This window comes from Eublepharis macularius, chromosome 2 (assembly GCF_028583425.1).
Source record: "Eublepharis macularius isolate TG4126 chromosome 2, MPM_Emac_v1.0, whole genome shotgun sequence".
Classification (NCBI taxonomy): domain Eukaryota; kingdom Metazoa; phylum Chordata; class Lepidosauria; order Squamata; family Eublepharidae; genus Eublepharis; species Eublepharis macularius.
Genome location: NC_072791.1, coordinates 2,027,012 through 2,049,113, shown reverse-complemented (window position 1 = coordinate 2,049,113; position 22,102 = coordinate 2,027,012).

Genomic DNA, 22,102 nt, shown 5'->3' with positions numbered 1-22,102 from the left:
TCCCTAGCCTTTCCCCCGGGTCCCCTCTCTGCTTTCCTCTCTGACATACTTTCCCCTCCCAAATTCAACCCTAACTAATCAGAAAAGATTTAGAAAACAAAGGTCAACTTTGTTTTCAAGACCTAACTAACCTGCTATAAATCTGTGTTTCTAGTGGCTCTGTGACTTGGAGATGAACAATCAAGTGCCTTTTTAAGCAACCCTATTTATGTCAGGGAACCTGAGCCTGCCAATCAGCTGAATTCCTCTGGAATTGAGCTGGCCCTAAACCCCAATAACAGGTGACGAAGCCTTAAACACTCACACACTAGTATGCCCGGGCCGGCCTGGCACCACCACGTGTGCCAGAGATGGGCAGTGGAACCCTAGTTATGGGGGCACTAATGGGAAGCCTATTGACAGCTATTACAAATTTTTATATATATATATATATATATATATATAGAATTCAAACCTAACACTCACTCACTAATGCTTTCCCTGCTGAGTCCCTATTTAGTTTTTTAAAAAAAACTAGGCTCGGTTTCCCTAATAATTATGTTGAGGGCAATTATCCACTGATCACCTACCAACTGGCCTACCTACCTAAGAGACACTATTTAGCGGGACCGATGTATCTGTGGTATGTCGGTGTGGGGTGTGGATGTGGTGTTTTGAAGATGAGCCTCCCCCCTCCCAAGCTAGCAAGAACCCACCCCCAAGGCCACCCAAATGTCAACCCGGACTCGCTCACACTAACACCAGTCCTGCAGTCCAGCGATGTTCAGGCGGTCTTGCAGCTGGTCCTCCTCTCCTCCACGATGCTGTCAAGAAAATTGGAAATGTTAGCAGAGTCAACACCACACGCCGCACACGCAACCCCAAAATTCAAGGCCCCGTTGCACAAGCCAAGTCAGCCCCCCCCCCCCTTAAAGGCTAGGGCCAACCAGCAGCAAAACAAAACACATCCACCCAGCAGAGCTTCTGGCCTGTGCAGGCCAGAAGCTGGCACACTCATTTTTTAGTCCTGTGAAACAGCAGTTCATGCCCACCCCACACTCAAACTTGAAAAATGAAACATGAAAGAAAGCTGGCACTGCGATCAATGCTGGCCCCCCTAACCCCCAAACAATATCCTCTTGCCCAACCAGAAAATGCCCCCCCCCCCGGCCCAAGCCATAAAGACAGAGCCAAAGCATATGCTCGCAGGTAGGCACAGCAGCAGACATAAGCTCAAAAACCAAATTTAACAACAACCCTACCAGTCCACCAGTGCAGATGTCCAGCAATGTTGATCCTCCACGCAGAGATCTGCAGGCCGATGTCCACCAAGTGCAGTCCAGTCCAGAAGAGGTCCACCAACGATAAACAACCTGAATGTGAAGCAAAACAGTGAGTGCCAGGCCAGCAAACGGGAAGGGTTACCAAAGCCGGAGCAGCAGGCCTGTGTGTGGGCCGAAGGCTGGCACAGTTGATCAGGACGGAGCCTGTTGGGAATCCTTGCAAGCAGGGGACCAGACACAGAAACGCAAGCCACACCATTCCAGATTGTGGAGCACAACTGTGAGTGCCAGGCCAGCAACCAAAAAGGGTTACCTTGGCCAAAGCAGCATACCTGTGTGTGGCCCACAGGCTGGCACAGTTGATCAGGACGGAGCCTGTTGGGAATCCTTGCTAGCAGGGGACCAGACACAGAACAGCAAGCCACACCATTCCAGATTGTGAAGCACAACTGTGAGAGCCAGCCAGAAGAAAGGCTTCTGGCCTGTGTAGGCCCGAAGCTGGCACACTCTGGTTTTAATCTTCAAACAGTGGATCAAGCTTAAAGAAGGCAAGCACAACAACCAATGCTGAACCCCCCCCCCCCCCCACCATCAAACATTGTCTGCCCAACCTGTCCCCCAGGCCATACCTGTGTGTGGCCCACAGGCTGGCACAGTTGATCAGGACGGAGCCTGTTGGGAATCCTTGCTAGCAGGGGACCAGACACAGAAAGGCAAGCCACACCATTCCAGATTGTGAAGCACAACTGTGAGAGCCAGCCAGAAGAAAGGCTTCTGGCCTGTGTAGGCCCGAAGCTGGCACACTCTGGTTTTAATCTTCAAACAGTGGATCAAGCTTAAAGAAGGCAAGCACAACAACCAATGCAGAACCCCCCCCCCCACCATCAAACATTGTCTGCCCAACCTGTCCCCCAGGCCATACCTGTGTGTGGCCCACAGGCTGGCACAGTTGATCAGGACGGAGCCTGTTGGGAATCCTTGCTAGCAGGGGACCAGACACAGAAAGGCAAGCCACACCATTCCAGATTGTGAAGCACAACTGTGAGAGCCAGCCAGAAGAAAGGCTTCTGGCCTGTGTAGGCCCGAAGCTGGCACACTCTGGTTTTAATCTTCAAACAGTGGATCAAGCTTAAAGAAGGCAAGCACAACAACCAATGCAGAACCCCCCCCCCCCCCACCATCAAACATTGTCTGCCCAACCTGTCCCCCAGGCCATACCTGTGTGTGGCCCACAGGCTGGCACAGTTGATCAGGACGGAGCCTGTTGGGAATCCTTGCTAGCAGGGGACCAGACACAGAAAGGCAAGCCACACCATTCCAGATTGTGAAGCACAACTGTGAGAGCCAGCCAGAAGAAAGGCTTCTGGCCTGTGTAGGCCCGAAGCTGGCACACTCTGGTTTTAATCTTAAAACAGTGGATCAAGCTTAAAGAAGGCAAGCACAGCAACCAATGCTGAAACCCCCCCCCCCCACCATCAAAGATTGTCTGCCCAACCTGTCCCCCAGGCCATACCTGTGTGTGGCCCACAGGCTGGCACAGTTGATCAGGACGGAGCCTGTTGGGAATCCTTGCTAGCAGGGGACCAGACACAGAAAGGCAAGCCACACCATTCCAGATTGTGAAGCACAACTGTGAGAGCCAGCCAGAAGAAAGGCTTCTGGCCTGTGTAGGCCCGAAGCTGGCACACTCTGGTTTTAATCTTCAAACAGTGGATCAAGCTTAAAGAAGGCAAGCACAACAACCAATGCTGAAACCCCCCCCCCCACCATCAAACATTGTCTGCCCAACCTGTCCCCCAGGCCATACCTGTGTGTGGCCCACAGGCTGGCACAGTTGATCAGGACGGAGCCTGTTGGGAATCCTTGCAAGCAGGGGACCAGACACAGAAAGGCAAGCCACACCATTCCAGATTGTGAAGCACAACTGTGAGAGCCAGCCAGAAGAAAGGCTTCTGGCCTGTGTAGGCCCGAAGCTGGCACACTCTGGTTTTAATCTTAAAACAGTGGATCAAGCTTAAAGAAGGCAAGCACAACAACCAATGCTGAAACCCCCACCCCACCATCAAACATTGTCTGCCCAACCTGTCCCCCAGGCCATGCCAAGAATAAACTGCAACACCTTTTTGCAGAGGCAGGCCACAGCAGCACATTGCCCAGCATCAAAAAAATTTACAAAAATTTTAAAAAGGCCTACCAGGTGTCCTCTCAGGATGTCCAGCACAGTTGATCCTCCAGGCAGATGTCCTCCAGGCTCCAGGTGCAGTCTCTCTTCTTCTCCTCTCTCGGTCACAGCTCAGCAGCAGCAGCAACAGAAGTGTTCCAGACAGTCTTGCTCCAAATTTAAATCCCCTGCTGCAGCCTCAGCCAAAGATTTAAATCTATTGGCTGGCATGAGAATGCAGCAGTGGGATTGGTGACTCCTAAAGTCCCCAGTCCCCTGCCTTTCCCCACCCACACTCCAAGAGCCACCCTCCTCCTGCTCCCCCTCCCCTACCTGTTAGTTTTGGCGGGAATCTCTGCTGCTTTGCAAATGCAAAGTGCAATGCAATGCTTGCACCTTGCATTTGCAAGGCAAAGCAGGATTCCCTATCCTCCTTTGCAAGAGGGGTGGGGGGTGACAGAAGGAGTGAGTGATTCACTCCTTCTCCCCCCCTCCCCTCTTCTAAGAGCCTGCAGGAAGCCTTTGCTTCCAGCAGGATTTTGCTAGCCGCTTGCTAAGGCAAACGGCTAGCAAAATCAAAATGGCGATTCTCGAATGCCGAAAGAATGCCGAAAGAATCCCGAAACGTTTCGGGTTTTTCTTTCGGCAATCCCGAAACGTTTCGGCATTCCCCGAAACGTTTCGGGATTCTTGAAGAATGCCGAAACACTTTTGTTTCGGCATTCTTTCGGCATTCAGAATGCCGAAACGCACATCCCTACTTGTTACTTCACAATCCGTTATTTCCGTTAACAATTGTTGTTTCTGCTTAGTCATATTTTTGCATAGTATCTTTGACTTCTTTTTATTAATATAAAAACCTGCCAAGTCTCCAAACTCCTTAGTCTTATCTATCACTTTTGGCATGTTCTCCAATGGGTCTTCTACAATTAACATTATGTCATCCGCAAATGCTCTGACCTTATATGAACTAGCCCTCAAAACCTTGATAGGCAGCTCTGGCTGCCAACCAGAAAGCTCCCATTCTTTTCTATGAGAGCAAGAATTAATTCCCTAGGCAACAGCTGGGAAGATGTCTGTGTGGTGAGTGAGGAGGCACTTCTCCCACCCTTTTTTGTTTGATTTTGCTTCATTGCAACTTTTTGGTACTGCAAGCCAATGCAAGTCAATCGGCATTTGCAACTCATAGAGTCTACTTGAAGTTTCCTGGAGGTGGCCACTTTGGGGGTCTGTAACTTGGCTAAACTTAGAGGGTGGCTGGAGAAGAGCCTGCTGAAGCCTTGCTGTGAATTTGGCATCTCTGAGTGTGAAGGTGGCGATCCTAGAGCCCCCAGAAGTGACAGAACACAGACCAGTGAACCAGTCCATGAATGGGGTGGGTCCATGAAAAGTCCGTGGTCTGTGGTCCGTGAAATGCGATGGACCACAGGCCAATGGTCCATGGGGTTTTTCTGGTCTGTGCCCAACTCTAATTAAGATCATGATTTGGTTAGATCTGTATAAAGATAAAAAGAAAAATTCCTGTAGTATAGAGACAAAGATAAGCATATCAAATTTAAATGGTTTCTGACAATGTAATGGTAGTACAGGTACATTTCTGCCCAGGAGCCAGATCTTATTAGCAGAATATCTTTAAAACCGTGGAAGAAAAAGTAGGGAAATTAATCCCAATGGACCTAAAGTATGGTCTGCGGGGAATACTCCAAAGACACTGGAAGCTTGAATTAAGGATTTTAATTAAGAATTGACTGGTTGCTGCCCGTAATGCTCCTCACGAAGTTTTGGAAGAATGCAACACTCCCCCACCCAATGTCTTGGGCGTGTAAAGTTTAGAACAATACACCAATGTGCAAAATAACTGCAATCAGACATTTTTGGGGAAGGAAAAGTAACGATGCAGGAAAAATGGGTTAAGATTTTGTGTCCATTTATATTTTTGTGGAGAAAAATAAAACCAAATATAATGTTGAAGAGGAAATCTTAGAGATAATTTAAAAGAATCAATTTGTTCTAAGTAAATTAAATGCTTGTTAGACTTGGAAATGACGAAGAAGAAGAGCTGGTTTTATATCCCACCCTTCATTACTCGAAGGAGTCTTGGAGCGGTTTACAATCACCTTCTTTTCCTCTCCCCACAACAGACACCCTGTGAGGTGGGTGGGGCTGAGAGAGCTCTGAGAGAGCTGTGACTGGCCCAAGGTCACCCAGCTGGCTTCAAGTGGAGGCGTGGGGAATCAAACGTGGCTCTCTAGATTAGTCTCCTGCTGCTCTTAACCACTACACAAACTGGAGGATAGAATGAGAGATAAGCTGTTGATTTGTCTTTGTGTATAACTGTGAATATACATAGTTACATTAAGTCTGTTATTTGATCATTTTGTATATTGTATTTCATCAATATTTTTTTTAAAAGTCCATATGTATGAATGTCCTTTGGTTATTAATGAATAGGGTATCTGAACAAACAATAACTAGAAAAACGGCTTCCCCTGTCTTCCAAAGTTTGTTTGGTTGGCATTCACATGTATCTTTTGAGCCAAACAAACCCCAACTGTTCTTAGTGATTAAGTGGTCAGGCTGCGAATCAGCACTCAGCTGGTTCGAATCCCACTCCTGCCATGAGCTCAGCAGGTGGCCTTGGGTCAGCCACTCCTCTCGCCCAGCTCCCCAGCTGCATTGTGGGGATAATAATAACACTAACTTTTCACCGCTCTGTCTAGAAAAGTGGTATATAAGCACAGTTGTTGTTGTTGTTAATATCACTGCTATGAGTTAGAAGCACCATTTTTTCTTATATGCTTATATGCTTATATGGATCAGATTCTCCTTCAGCCCTTCAGTCATGTAAACACAATTGTGGTTTAAGTGTATTAAACACAAATTAATCTGGATTAATGAGACTGCTCCCTCTTTGGGTCTTGTGATAAATAGGTGTATTAAAAAAAAAATTGTATTTTAACAGCATTCCAGAGAAATAAACAACTGTTTTACAAGTGGGGGAAATGCAAAAAAAAAAAGAAAAGAAAAGGGGGGGCACAGAGAGAGCCAAAGAGGTTTCACAACATGGAGCAAAAGCCCATTGTACAGTTCGTGACAGAACCGATAGATGACGTTGGGCAGATCACATTGTCAGGTCCTGCAGAACAGATCTTCGTTTGGCTCTTCGGTCCCTGGGGCTGGGAAGCCGGTCATGGCCGGTCTACGTTTGCAAGCATAAACTCTTCCACTACTTCTGGAGTAGAGATGGGAGGGCCTGTTCCCGTCTCTACTATAAGGTGGTGGAAGTCCCGCGTGGGAGATAAAACTGTACCCCACTCGACTCCATCCCAAATGCACTGCCTAAAGTTAATCTCCAGCTGTGCTAATTTAATTTCTGCTTTCTCTTTTAGGTGGGCCTTCGTGAGATGCTATTAATTCTAAAGGCAGATCCAAATTGCTGCTGGCTGGAATAATTTCTGAAGAGGAGCTCTTCCTACAGAAAATATGGTTGAAGTTAAATCTTTGTCACATCTTCATCATCCTTCTTATGTCCTTTTGCTTTTTTGCTTACAGTCCATCCTGATGAAGAGTTCTGGTGAGCCTGAAAATTCACTCACTTCTTTGTGATGTTTTTGTGGGTCCAGATAAAAGGATTGGGCCCCTTTGTTCTTGTACCTGCAAGAGCCACGCTGAGAAGGAAGCCAAATACGTAAAAAGTAGGTGCACTCTACCTTAAATGTCTTGCGGAGACATAGGACAGATAAGATGGATCCAACAGGCTTGGAAAAGGTTTCTTTTCTAATATGTAACAATTCACAAAACGGAAATTTTGAATACAGAACAATTCACAAAATGGAAATTTTACTCTAACCACCCACTGGTCAAAAATAGAAGTTAGCAATGCAGCAATTCTGTGTTTACTTACTTGAAAATAGGCATTGTTGAATTGAGTGGGATTTAATTTTGAGTAAATGTGCATATAGTGGCAGCAAGATGGCCTCACACTGTAGAGCTAACTTGTAGTTTGGTCTGAGTTGACCTCAAGTGCTTCAGGCATGCAAGGCAGAAGAAGATGAGCTGTGTGTGTGTGTGTATGAGAGAGAGAGAGAGAGAGAGAGAGAGAGAGAGAGAGAGAGAAAGAGCAAGAGAGCATTTCATTTCGTTTCATTCTTTATTTACAGTCATTTGACCAATCATATAACGCAGCTACACTAAAAAGAAAAATGCAAGGCATACGATAGAACAATTTGAAATTAAGATCTAGTTACAGCACAATATAATTTCCGAGACCTGAGTATCACCAAACAGTATCTGGCATTCTTATCAGATAGGAGATAATCAAGTCTAGCTTTTTCGTTGAGACCAGAGATTTTACTGAATAGCGGTGTGATCATCTCACCCCGTGCTTCCTTATAATATGGGCAGCTAAAGAACATGTGCGCTATGGTTTCCACCTCTTTTAACAGACAGGAGCAAAGCCTTTCCAGATAGGGGATTGTATTGTATCTGCCTTCCAAGACTGCAGAAGGGCCAAGCACCTTGCCGGGAGAGGGAGAGGGAGAGGGAGAGAGGGAGAGGGAGAGAGGGAGAGGGGGAGAGGGAGAGGGGGAGAGGGAGAGGGAGAGGGAGAGAGGGAGAGCGATCAAATGAAGAGGAGGCAATGGCTGGGTGGCTTCAATTCCTGCAGGATTTGATGTTATCCTCCATGCTATGAAATGTGGGCTGCACTCTTCTGTGAAACATGGGATGCAGCCTCATTTGCACATGGACCCCACCAGGAGACACCCCCCCATTTGAATCCATGCTCTGATCATGGTTCCGTCACTGCCTCTTGGCCTATCCTACCTCACAGGGTTATTGTGAGGATCAAATGAGAATAGTCCCAGGTGTCCCTCCCTGAGCTCTGTAGAGGAAGGACAGGAAAGAAATCAGATAGCCTTCCACTTGACCCTAAAGAGCTTAAGCCTGCCCAGGAAAGCAGGCCACAGTCACGGAAAGGGCTGAGGACTTCTCTCGTTAGCTGCAGCCATGTCAATATTCTGCAACAGAGGACAGGGGGGGCAGTTAGGGAAACTCCTCCGCCGTTGGTGCTTTGCTACCTGAACGTCCAAGGGACGTACTTGGATCTCGGATTCAGACTGCCAAAGACTACAAATCATCCCACTGTTCCTTTATTATATGGAAGATTTCCTAATTAACCATCTAATTACATTCCCTGCTTAATTAAAAGAACAGAAAGGTTCTCGGGGGGCCTTTTCTCTGACAATTACAAATAGTTTCACATTAAAAATTGCAAGAAAAGACAGACAATCCCATTTCTTTTAGTGATGGAAGAAGTGTTTGTGTCTGTGGATGTGAGTGCGTGCGTGCAAGAAGGTGCAAGGAATTCAGAGTTATTCGTTACAGACTGGATAAAAACGCAAGTTTTACAGTCTTCGAAGTAGAATCTTTGGCACTTCAGTTTGGAAGGAGAGCTTTTATTCTCCAGCCTCCTGGTTTTCATAGGCTGGAATCAAAGGGCAGCAGTGGGAAAATGAAAGTGTGTGCACATGGAATTTGGGTGCAGGATGTTCGGCTCTGCCGGGGGATTCTCCGAGACTGCTTCACTTCATCAGGCCAGGCTGGATGAGTTAAAGGTCTTTATTAAGCGATTACCACCATTAGAGCCCAGTGCAAAGCAATTGCCAGGAATACCAGGGGAAGGGCCAGTGGGCTAATTATACCCGCCTCTCTCCTCCCCCTTTTCAAGCAGAAGTCCATTCGTCTTTTGCATGTTTTCTGGAGGGAAAGCTGTCAGGGAGAAGAGATGCAAGCTCCGGGGCTCCAAGGTCATTTGGCTGGTTCCCAGGCACCTCAAGATAAGACAGCTGAGTGCAGGACAGCAATAGCATAGAAAATAATAACGTTAACATTCGATGTATATACCGCCCTTCAGGATGACTTAACACCCACTCAGAGCGGTTTACAAAGTATGTCATTATTATCTCCACATACAACAAAACACCCTGTGAGGTGGGTGGGGCTGAGAGAGCCCTGAGAGAGCTGTGACTGACCCAAGGTCACCCAGCTGGCTTAAAGTGGAGGAGTGGGGAATCAAACCCGGTTCTCCAGATTAGAGTCCCGCACTCTAAACCACTACACCAAACTGGCAAGAGCAACAGAACTACAAACTATACCCCTGTCCCCTAAAGTAAAAGACACCACAGAGTGTGGCAGGCAGGTCACAGGCCTGCTTGACACAGGAACAGGCAGATCTTTCCCATGCAGTCGGGAGAGCTGGAAGGACCCCTCTAGGGCCTTCTTGTAGCCTGAATGACTCTAGAGATCTTGCTCTGTTGTGCCCCCAAAGGTTTTCTTTTAGGTCTCGTTCACATCATTGCGCCACCCTGGGAGCATGCCCTGAAAGCCCGTCCCTTTGCTTTGTCTTCCAGGTCAGCGATGGCAGGGGGTGGAGGGTTGGAGTGGGAACCCTAAACTAGTGCCAAGATTTAACCAATGTGATGAAGGGCTGCATTGAGGAAGGAAAAAATGGAAAATTAAGCTAGATGAGCTGGAAACACTTTGTGTTATTCTGATGGACAAACTGCTGCTGGATGGGGTGAGCCCCCCCCCCCGAATGAGCAGGTCCTGCAGGCTGGTGGCACTCTTGGATGGTTCCGGAAAAGCAGGAGGCAGAAGTTGTCATGGGTGCCTTTTGTTGGGAGTTGGCAAGACCTAAATTCTGGTCATTATAGGGTTAACACATTTGTTTTGATCTTGTGAGACCTAACCTGGAAGTATAACCTTGGCTAAGAGTCAATCCTGTTTAAAAACCATAAAAGGGTTAATTCCCAGCAAGCAGGCATGAGAGGCTGATGCAGACGCACAGCCTTGCTACTAGAAAGCTTCGTTACTTTGTTACCTACCAGCTAGCTTGTTGTATGTATGATTTACCTCGTTTATTGATTTACCTAATCTTACTGCTCTAGATAAAGACTTTAATTTTCTCGAACAAACGGCTCTTCTTTCCATGCCTCTACCTTTTATCCCACACCTTTTACCCTTTTTACAACTTTGGGCTGGTGCATTAGATGCCAAAAGCCAACCATACCCTTCCCGCCAAAAACCAATCTTGTCACAGTCGTGCCTGAGTTACACCCAGATTATGCTCCGTGTCCTTGAAGACAGTTCGACCAGTTCTGATCCAGCTGCCAGACTACTTACCGGAACCTGTAATAATCCACCCCAGATTGCTTCCAGGCCCGACTCAAGATTCTGCCCTTAACCTTTTCTGCCCTAAATGTCTTAAATAGAGGTGGGCACAAACCAAAATATGAACCAGAGTTTGTCACAAAATGGGCAGGTTTTGGGGTTCGCAAACTATGATGATTTTTAGGCCAGTTCATTTGGTTCGTTTTTCGGTTTGTCACTGCAGACAGCCTGGTGCCGATCAATCAGTTTCCTAGGCAATCAGAGTGGGGGGCTTTCTGCAGACCTTCTAATGCCCTGGAAGAGACATATTCACAAACCAAATGAACTGGTTCATGAATCGGGCAATTTCATGCCAGTTTGTGGTTCGTGAAATGCGACGAACCATGAACCACAACGAATCACCATTTTCCCGGTTCGTGCCCATCTCTAGCCTTGAACTTAAGGGGCTTAGACTGGAGTAACTCTACTTAGGATTTCACTGTAAATAGCTTAAACCCTGCTCTGCTATGGAAGCTTGCTGATTGTTAGGGATGTCAACTCAGGGAAGGGGAATTCCTGGAGATTTAGGAGTAGAAGCTGGAGAGTGTGAGGCATAGGGAGGGGAGGGAGCTAGCAGGGTCCTAATGCCATATAGCACTGTTTCCCAGCCAGGATTCTACAGAACCCAGGGATTCTGGAGGGTGTTACCTGGGTTTCCACAGGAAGCAATGAAATAAACAAATTTTTTGAAACACAGTGAAAAACTTCAAATATCCCACAAAATATCATAGTGATTAAGGTTATATTCAAAAACTCTTGTGCTCTAGACATTTCTAGTCTGGATTCAGACCAAGGCATGGGGCAGAGACAGCACTAGTAGTGTTAGTAGATGATCTCTGTCTGAATATAGACAAAGGCCATCCATGCCTCCTTATTGCTCCTCCTAGATCTGTCTGCAGCCTTTGACACAGTAGACCAGGCCATCCTGTTGAGGTGCTTGGAAAGAGAAGTGGGCATCAAAGGATGTGCCCTGGACTGGTTTAAATTGTTTCTCATGGAAATGTCTCAAAGGGTTGCCGTCAGAGATCAGCTATCTCCAGAATGGGAACTATCTTGCAGGGCAATCTTATCTCCCCTGTTATTCAACCCCTACGTAAAGCCTTTAGGAGAACTCATTCGCAGCTATGGAGTTGGATGTCACCAATATGCAGATGACACCCACCTCTATATCTTGCTATCCAGGTCCCCATAGGATGCAGTGGAAATCTTGGATCACTGCCTGACAGCTGTGGTAAAATGGCTGAAAACGAATAAACTGAAATTGAACCCAGACAAGACAGAAGTGATGCTTGTTGGGAAGGCAGAGATCCTGAAGGACATTGTACTCACCACTTTCGATGGAGTTCGTCTGACCCTTACAGACTCGGTTAAGAGCCTAGGGGTTATTCTGGATCCAGCGCTGCTACTAGAAAAACAAGTTAAGGCAGCCGTAAAAAATGCTTTCTACAACCTCACTCTAGCCTGGAAGATGGCTTCTTACCTCAATGTGGCCAGCTTGGCCACCTGGATCCATGCTATGGTAACATCAAAACTTGACTGTTGTAATTAACTATACTTTGGTCTCCTATCTAAGTTAACTAGAAGACTCCAATTGGTGCAAAATTCTGCAGCTCGTCTGTTATCAGGAGTGAGCAAGAGCTTGAACATTACCCCCATTCTGCAGTCACTCCATTGGCTACCTGTCAGTTACTATGCTCAGTTCACTCCACCAGTTTGGTGTAGTGTTTAAGAGTGCGGGAATCTAATCTGGAGAACCAGGTTTGATTCCTCACTCTTCCGCGTGAAGCCAGCTGGGTGACCTTGGGTCAGTCACAGCTCTCTTAGAGCTCTCTCAGCCCCACCCACCTCACAGGGTGATTGTTGTGGGGATAATAATGACATACTTTTTAAACCGCTCTGACTGGGTGTTCCTGAAGGGCGGTATATAAATTGATCATTATCATTATCATTATTCAAGGTATTGGTTATCGCATAACCAATTCCACCCGGTGGAACTGCCTACCTGAGGAGGTCAGGAGAGCCCCCACTCTCCTGGCTTTCCGCAAATGATGCAAAACCAAATTATTCAAAAAGGTTTTTTATTCAGATAGGAGGGCTGGATTGTAGGGAGGGGATCGCAGATGATCCGCTAGGAACCATAGACCTCACCCTTCACTGCTATGTTGCCTTATATATTACCTTTTGCTTTAAACATGTGCTCCTATGTCTGCCCTAGAATTGCTTATGTTCTGTTTCAGCATCTCTTCAACTCTGTATTGGATTCTTGCTAAGGCTATGTCTTTGTAAACTTGTGTTTATTTACCCTGTGACATTGTTTATGAAATTGTCCTTGATACTGACTGTACTAATCTCACACTGTGTAATCTGCCTTCAGTCTCATTGAGAAAAGTGAACCATAAATAAATAAGTAAATAAATAAATAAATAAATATTTAGCTGTGTTGTGTCTGTGTGCATTTTGTATTGTTACAGAGCATTGACAATACAAAATACAGCAATTTAGCAGTAACTGGACTGTGCCCCCTGCACTCAACTTTTTCTGACCTGTTAAGGTTTTCATAGGTAGGAGTTCATCGAGATTAGGAAAATTAATATAGGTGTCCCTCCATGGAAACAAGGTTGGAAACACTGCCACGAAGTCTGCCCTCCAAAGCAGCCCTTTTTCTCCAGGGGATCTGTTTCCTGTAGTCTGGAGATCAGTTGTAATTCCTAGAGATTTCCCGGAGGCAGGCAACCCGACTTGCTGATATTGGGCCAGTCACACGCTCTTGTTGTGAGGATAAACTGAAGAAGGGGAGAATATTTGAAGCCACTTTGGGACTCCATTGGGAAGAAAAACGGTATATAAATGTAAGTTTACAGAAAGAAAATTGATTCTTTTGACATGTGGTCCTGGAGGAGAGTTTTGAGGATACTGTGGATGGTCAAAAAGACAGATAAGTGGGTACTAGATCAAATCAAGCCTGAATTCTCCCTAGAAGCTAAATGACAAAACTGAGGCTACCGTACTTTGGTCACATCATGAGAAGACGAGACTCTCTGGAAAAGTCAATAATGCTGGGAAAAGTGGAAGGCAGCAGGAAAAGAGGAAGACCTCAAATGAGATGGCTGGACTCAGTAAAAGAAGCCACGTCCTCCAGTTGGCAGGATCTGAGCAGGTCTGTTAATTATATGATACTTTGGAATTCTTTCATTCATAGGGTCGCCAGAAGTCGGGGGCAACTTGATGGCACACAAACATAATTTAAAAAATGAAATTTAGCTGGCTTTGTAGGTTTTAAATGGCATCTAATGGCTTTTCAGATGTGAATTTTTCCCCTCTCTCTTTTTTTTGGGTGAACCTCCTTGGATGCTCATAGTGACAATACATCTGGTTTTGCTCAGTAGTGCAGTTGTGTGCTTGTGCAATGCTGGTGTGCCCCCCCCTCCTCCTTGCATGCACCAGTAGGGAATGGAGGGAAAGCAGTGGAAGGTCTCTGCCTATGGCTTCCCCTAAAGGCTCATGGGAATCGTAGTTATTAAGAGTGCTGTGGAAGATCCCTGGTTAATTATCTAATCGTGCTCTTTTAGCATCCCCTGGGGAACAGAAAGACTATCAAACCTGATTAAGTCTATGGGGCTGATATATTCTTGTAGATAAAGGAAAAGAGAAAGTCCGAGAATTTATGACGTCTCCAGTCACTAAGTTCTCCGAGGAACAAATCACCCATTTTAGAAATAAAAAAACTAATATAGTTGTCACCTTTTAAGGGAATGAGCAATTTATATACACACATCTATAGTAAACAGGCTTTATTCCAAACTTGGGGATGCTCCGGTATGGTGTTACTTTGGAGGGAAAAGCTGCAGCTAAGCCTCCTTCTGTCCAATCACACAAATTGCTTGCAAACGGGGCTCCTGACAGCGCCACGCGACAGAGGTGGAATTGAGTTGTGCTGGAGGGGAGCCTCCTAGGCAGGAGATACCGGAGCCTGGAGGCTCTTCCGGAAGAAGGTGGGGCCAGCCGTGTGTCTTCTCAGCAGGCCTTGCCTCAGCCAGGCACTACCTAAAAATAGCAGAAGGCAATGAAAGGGAAAGAGATTAATGGCCGTTGTTGTACACAAATGGGTAATCAGGAAGGAAACTGCTTCAGCCTGGTGTCTAAATTTAATTTACGGATATACAAATCTCCGCCTAATGAGAGTCTAGCAAGTATATTATGCAGTGGAAAAAGAAACTCGGTTGCTCCAAAGAAATGTTCTCTGAATTCTCCCATTACCTAGCGTTCTAAACAATGCAGAAGGACAGGCTACGATATACGGCTCTCCGAGGGAAGGATTTGTCATTTAAACCTGCTGATGGAGCATCGTACAAACACAGGTGCTTGCCCAGGCGAGCCAAACTTGGCTCATCTGGGTTTTTTGTCAGGCTGGGGTGATTTTGGGGGGGGGGGGGAGATACACTTTTCTACAAAAATGGGATTTTGGGGGGTGGGGAGGTCTTTAAAAAAATAAATAAAAAGCTGATAACGGCATGTGCTTATAAATACAGAGGCAAGACTTGGATGAGAAATTCTTCTATTTCTATATTTAATTTGGAGGATCAATATCCTGCCTCTGTATTACAAGAACGTTTGCTTACATCATTGTACTAAAATCACAAGTTCTAAAAATAAATGGTGACGGGAGGCTGCAGCACCCCAGACTCCTACTGGGTCCTCTAACAGGTGCTGGACTCAAGGTGAGCAAAAGAAGACACCGAGGATGCAATTAACTTGTGGGACTCATCATAACAACAACAACAACAACAACATTCGATTTATACACTGCCCTTCAGGACAACTTAATTCCCACTCAGAGTGGTTTACAAAGTGTGTTGTTATTGCCCTCACAACAATCACCCTGTTAAGTGGGTGGGGCTGAGAGAGCTCTGAGAGAGCTGTGACTGACCCAAGGTCACCCAGCTGGCTTCAAGCGGACGAGGGGGGAATCCAACCTCCAGGTTAAAGTCCTGCTGCTCTTAACCACCACACCACACTTGCTGTCATTGCCATGGGATGTGGCAATACCTGTGGGTTTAGAGAACCTTAAAAGGGGAGCAAAAAGAGCCGGGGTGGGGGGGGCATGCCTTGCTAGTGAGCTTCCTGGGAGCATGTACTTGACCATGGCTGGAAACCGGATGCCACATTGGATGGGCTCTAGACCTGGATCCAGCTGGGCTCTCTTTGTCCAGCCCCCCGAGGCCTCAAGGGGAGCCTCTCGCTCCATCCTGCAGAATAAACTATGAAGCAGGAGCTCCTCTGCCAAGGGACCCAGCGAGGGTTGCCAACTAGGCTGAGAAATACCTGGAGATTTGGGGGTGGAGCCTGGGGGAGACAAGGTTTGGGTAAGGAAGGGGAGTCAGTGGGGTCTAACACCATAGAGCCAGGGTGGCCAGGCCCCCCACGATGGCGGGGGATCCTCTGCTCCCAACTGCCACCCCCCCTCCACTGCTCACCTGGCTTAGGTTTCCCAATACTAGTTTGAGGGCCAATTCTTATCAAATTGGTCCCATGCGGGGCCTTCACTCCCTTGTCAAGCTGGGAATGATGTCAATAAGGAAGCACACTTCGCACGTGCATAGGGCAAGTTCCCCCGGCACGTGCCCCCCCCCCCCACAATTCCCCGTTCCCCAGTTTGGGCACCCGGGGACCTGGAAAGCCTAACCGGAATGGCATCATGAAGGCGGGAGGCAGGCTGGCAAGCGTGCGCACAAAGCACACATCAACACCACAACATCATGTCCTGCACAACTCAGAAGTGAAGTGATGGTTCGTGCTCGGCCCAATTCAGTATAGCGTTTCCACAAGTATAGCGTTTCTGCTGTGCCTGGGGCCGGTTTTTGAAGAATTGGCCCTTAATGCAACCGGTCACTTCTGGGCCATGCTGGAAATGATGTCACCCCCCGGGGATATGGGCGTGCATGTGTGCTTTATGCACGCACACAGATGAATACTGGTCGCCCCCGACATCCCGCTGCCTTCCCGTTTCAGCATGGGGCCCCCCCCCGACAACGCTGCACAGAGCCCACCTTCCGAGCAGCCCTTTTCCGCAGGGGGACTGATCTCTGTGGGTTGGAGGCCACTTGAAATCCCAGGAGCCCTCCAAGCACCACCGGGAGGCTGCAAAAACAAAAGAGGAGACCAATGGCAAAGGTAAAGGTAGCTGAGCAAGGTGGGAACACACCAGTAGGGACAAAGTCATCACAAAAGGTATCAAAAATACTATAACGGAGTACAACTCTCATAAACAGTCAATCCAATCAGTAACACGAGTCAGGAAAGAATAAAGTCAATCAAGATTGATAATACATCTTTTCTTTCAGGTGGAGCTGTGTTCAAAAGCTGCTGCTTCCGCGGAACTCAGCCGGCACAGTCTGTCGGGCATCGTGGGCTTCTTGGCAGCAGCTTTTGAACACAGCTCCACCTGAAAGAAAATCTCTGGACTTACCTGTTGGATGTCTTCCTGTTGGATTTCTTGGATCATATATGTTAATCAGCTGCACATGACTCTGGTGCTCCTGTCTTTGTGTGCTTACCTGACTCATGTTACTGATTGGATTGACTATTTATGAGAGTTGTACTCCGTTATAGTATTTTTGATATGTTTTGTGATTACTTTGTCCCTACTGGTGTGTTCCCACCTGGAGGTTGGCAATTCTCCCGGCGAGGCCTTCCCTGCTGCCTGGACAGGCAAGATGGAGTCAGGCATACCAGGGATCGGACCGTGTGCGAGACGCAGCTTCAGTGGCTCACTCTTGAAACGCCTGCCGCCTTGCTGCTCTTGCGCTCCCCGAGCCATTCAGCTCAAGAAAGAAGCAGCCTAAATATCACTGTTGACCCAAATTCTAAGCAGTCAGAGTAGAGGCTCAGAGGGGCGGCGTGCCCTTAAGCTGGTCCTGAACACGAAGAGCCTCTTGCCTGGCCCTGTTAGGGCATGCCGAAGCATGCCTCAGCCGCACACTCGTCCCATTCCCTCTGGCTTATTTAGCAGAGGCAGCATGCAAGAAGCCGGCAGAAAGCGGCATCAATATTTCATGCCCTCCAACACTGAAATATTTACAAGAGGACTCCAAAGCAAGCAGGGTCAACGAGATGCTGGTGTGGCAAAGGGCTCCTGCAGCCCCGGTCCCTTGCTCCTGCCCACTTGACCTTTCCTTTCCAAGAGGAACAGCAGACATTTTCCAGCCAGCAGTGCTTGCAAATCTTATTCTTTCAGAAACGTCCAGTCATACAGAAAACAGAAATGGCCGACTAGCTGGACTGCAGCGGGAGGTGGGGGCCTTGCTTTATTCATTACTCCCTGCCTTTCTCCTCCATGGGGACCCAAAGTGGCGTACATTGTTCTCCTCTCCTTCATTTTATCCTCACAACGACCCTGAAGAGATGCAAAAGATATTACTGCAGAGGAGTTAGCCGTGTTAGTCTGTAGTTGCAAAATAGTAAAGAGTCCAGTAGCACCTTTATGACTAACCAACTTTATTGTTGCATAAGCTTTCGAGAACCACAGATCTCTTCATCAGATGCATTGTTAGCTTTTGAGAACCACAGCTCTCTTCATCAGATGCAGCTCAGCTTTTAGTTGAAACTAGAAAGATGCATCTGACAAAGAGAGCTGTTTTTCTCGAAAGTTTATGCTGCAATAAAGTTGGTTAGTCTTAAAGGTGCTACTGGACTCTTTACTATTTTAAAAGATGATAAAGCTTCACTTTGTGCTAGACCCCAAAAACATGTTATTAAATATCTTACCAAGTAATATTGAAAAAGAACACAGTGAACTCTTTAAATATACGGAGACAGCAGCAAGAGTAGTATATGCATCAAAATGGAAGGCGGAACTTTGTCCAGACATGACTAAATGGATGAATAAATTGTATGTTTACATGACAATGGCTGCATTAACTTCTTATATGCATAATAGACCAATTTCAGAATTTCAAGAAAAATGGAAAGTCTTTTTTGATTATGTGGCTGAAAGATAAGGGTTTTTTTAGCATGTTGAATATAAAATGGCAAGTATAATATATTTTAACATAAATAATTGAAGGGACGGAGAGGAAAAGTGTTATGTAGTTTTAATAATCTGCTATACATTCTGTTTTTGATATGTTTATTCTTTAATGTTACTTTTTTATACTATTATGTAGTTTTATTTCTTGCTTACATTTTTTGTTTTGATATTATGTTTACTGTCTTGCTTTCTGTTATATAGTCTATACTCTTTCTACAATCCAATGCTATTTTCTGTTTTAATAAATTTTTAAAAAGAACAATCACCACCCTGTGAGGTAGGTTAGGCTGAGAGAGTTTGACTGTCCCAAGGTTGTCAATGAGCATCCAGGACAGAGCTGAGATTCGAACCCGGGTCTCTTGGTTCGTAGTCCAACAGTCATAGATCCAGAGCAGTTAGCCGTGTTAGTCTGTGGTTGCAAAATAGTAAAGAGTCCAGTAGGACCTTTAAGACTAACCAACTTTATTGTAGCATAAGCTTTTGAGAACCACAGCTCTTTTCACCAGATGCATCTGTAGCATAAGCTTTCGAGAACCACAGCTCTCTTTGTCAGATGCATCTGACAAAGTAGAGGATAGAATGTTGGACTATAGTAAGGAATCCAGTAGCACCTTTAAGACTAACCAACTTTATTGTGGCATAAGCTTTCAGGAACAACAGCTCTCTTTGTCAGATGCATCTGACAAAGAGAGCTGTTGTTCCTGAAAGCTTATGCCACAATAAAGTTGGTTAGTCTTAAAGGTGCTACTGGATTCCTTACTATAGTCCAACATTCTATCCTCTACTGTACACTGGCTTAGGGAAGAAAGACTTTCTCCAGCCACATTCCCCCCCCCCCCGCCCACAACTTCGTCCACTCCTGGAAGAAATGGCTGGACCCTGCACTGGCTGATCACAGGCCCTTTCCCTGGTTGTTCCCTGTTCCCAGAACCTTTCCCACTTTCTCTTCTTCCAAATCCCACTTTATATTTCAAGGAACACTAATCCAATAGTTCTCAAAATGATCACAAAATCACTTATTTCATTCCATTAATACCAGACCTTGTTATAAGAGGGTGTAAAGCACCATGTGACAACACTTCCTGCAAAGAGTTTCCGGTGTTTGGCACACGGCTCTGACTATCTGTGCCAGGTTTCTGCCCCTTCTCTCCAAACCTGAAACGGGCCCGGAAAGGCAGAGCCCTCGCTGCTGTGAAGTTTCTCCTGACCTCAATGGGACTGCCACTGCCAGGTGGCTTCCCCCCTGACGGCTCCCCCATCCCCAAAGGTCCACCCATTCCTGCCTGAGGCTGACTGGAAGCCCTTGAGGCAGATGCCACCTTGGGCACAGACGACCCCTCCACGGAGCAGCTTTCTCTCCTGGGTCGTCTTTGGAGTCTGAAGCTGGGGCAAAGGTAGGGCAGTCATGCCTTTCCTTTATGCCTCCAGAGATGCTGACCAGCACCTTGACCCAATGGCTCTTACAGAAGCCCAGAGGATGCCCCCACCCTATACCAGTTGGCCTCTCCCCTGACTTTTCCATAGGGCTGTTCCAAAAAACAGCTGATCAATGAATGAGGTGATGACCACCCCACTGTGAGCGGCCATGGAGCAGAGACAGGAGGCAGAAAGAAGACGGGCATGGAAGGTTTGGGGGGGAACAGCCTGCAATGTCTGTTGGCTTGGCGCCCTGCTCCCCATCCTTCAGGAAGATTTACAGAATCAGACTGGTACGGTTGGAAGCGACCTCCCAGGGTTATCTAGTCCAACCACCTTCACAATGCAGGAAATTCACAACTACCTCCCCCCCACACACACACACCCAGTGACCCCCCTGCTCCATGCCCAGAAGATGGAAAAACACCATCAGGATCCCTAGCCAAACTGGCCTGGGGGAAATTGCTTCCCAGCCCCAAAGTGGCGATCGGCATTACTCTGGGCATGTAAGAAGGGGCCACGAGAACGAAGCACTGATGTAATCCTTCCTTCCCTCCCTCTCATGATCTGCCCAGGTTCACAGACTCAGCATTGCTGTCAGATGGCCATCGAGCCTCTGCTTAAAAACCTCCGAAGGAGGAGAGCCCCCCACCTCCCGAGGAACCCTGTTCCACTGAGGGACCGCTCTGTCTGTCAGGAAGTTCTTCCTAATGTTCAGCCGAAAACTCTTTTGATTTAATTTCAACCTGTTGGTTCTGGTCCGACCTTCTGGGCCAGTGGGAAACAACTCTGCACCCTCCTGTATATGGCAGCCCTTCAAGTGCTTGAAGACGGTTATCCTATCCCCTCTTAGCCGTCTCCTCTCGGGGCTAAACATACCGGGCTCCTTCAACCTTTCCTCACAGGACTGGTCCAGCTGGCGTCATCGTATGGCCACCTCTGACTGCCTGAATGGCATGATGCCATCCTCAACTTCACTTGGTGACCTCTGGCTGAGAAGTGAATGAAAAGAAGCCCTGGAGGGGAGAGAGGAGAAAGGGCAGACGAGGCTGGGTCCTGAGTCAACAAGCAGGAGAAGTCAAGGGCGGGGGGGGGGGGTCCGCTGTAGAACCATTTCAGGGCCCAAAGCACCCCCTTGGCTCCCCAAGTGGCTACAAATGAAGCCCACGTGCCTGTTCTGAACCCCTCCAAGGTGAACGCAGTAGGTGAACACTACTACGGAGGCTCCCGCCGAGAGGCTGAATGATTTATTCCCAGGTAATTACAGTAGAGCGTTTTATGGCCGGAAGCAATTGTCATAATTCTGCCTAGAAATTAACTTCCTTTTCAGGCGGCAACATAATTCAGAGAGGCAAGACAATAGAGACGGCTTGTTTATTCTGGGCACCAGTGTTGGCAGCAGCAATGGCTTCTTCGGTGATTTAGAGGCCAGGACTCCAGAGCAAGGTTTCCCTTTGGCAAGGTCCTGCAGGGTGGCAGCGGGGGGCATCTTTTGAGTTGTCATGCTTCCCCTACTAGATGACGGAGAAATAGGGGCTCTAAAGAGCTGGCGGTGGCAAGGTACCCAGGAGGGTGGACCCCTGGGCTTCTTCTGTCCCCCTAACCCCGCTGCAGCCTTACAGGAGAAAATAAGAACTGAAGAAGAGCAGTCACGTGTCAAAGGAGAGAGACCTGAGTCAAAGGTTCCATCTTGCTTTGAAATCTAATCCGTCCTAATAATGAACAAAACAGTGTCTCTGTCTGCCCTGACCCGTTGCACAACGGCTGCACTCGGCCAGCTCTCAAAGAGAGGTTCAGCCTGGAATCTCTGATCTCATTAGTACGAGCAGAGTTTCCTTCCAAAGAGTCCAAGCGGGGCTCGTTATCATCTTAATTCGTACTGATTTGATTGTAATTTGCATGGAGCAGTAATTTAGCCCTGCCATGTTTTCTCTGAACAGGTGCAACGGCTGTGGGGTCAGGTGGCTCCTGCCAAGGGCTGCGGGCTGGAGGTCTAATTGCCAGCGATGCTTTCCGAGATCTTGGGTG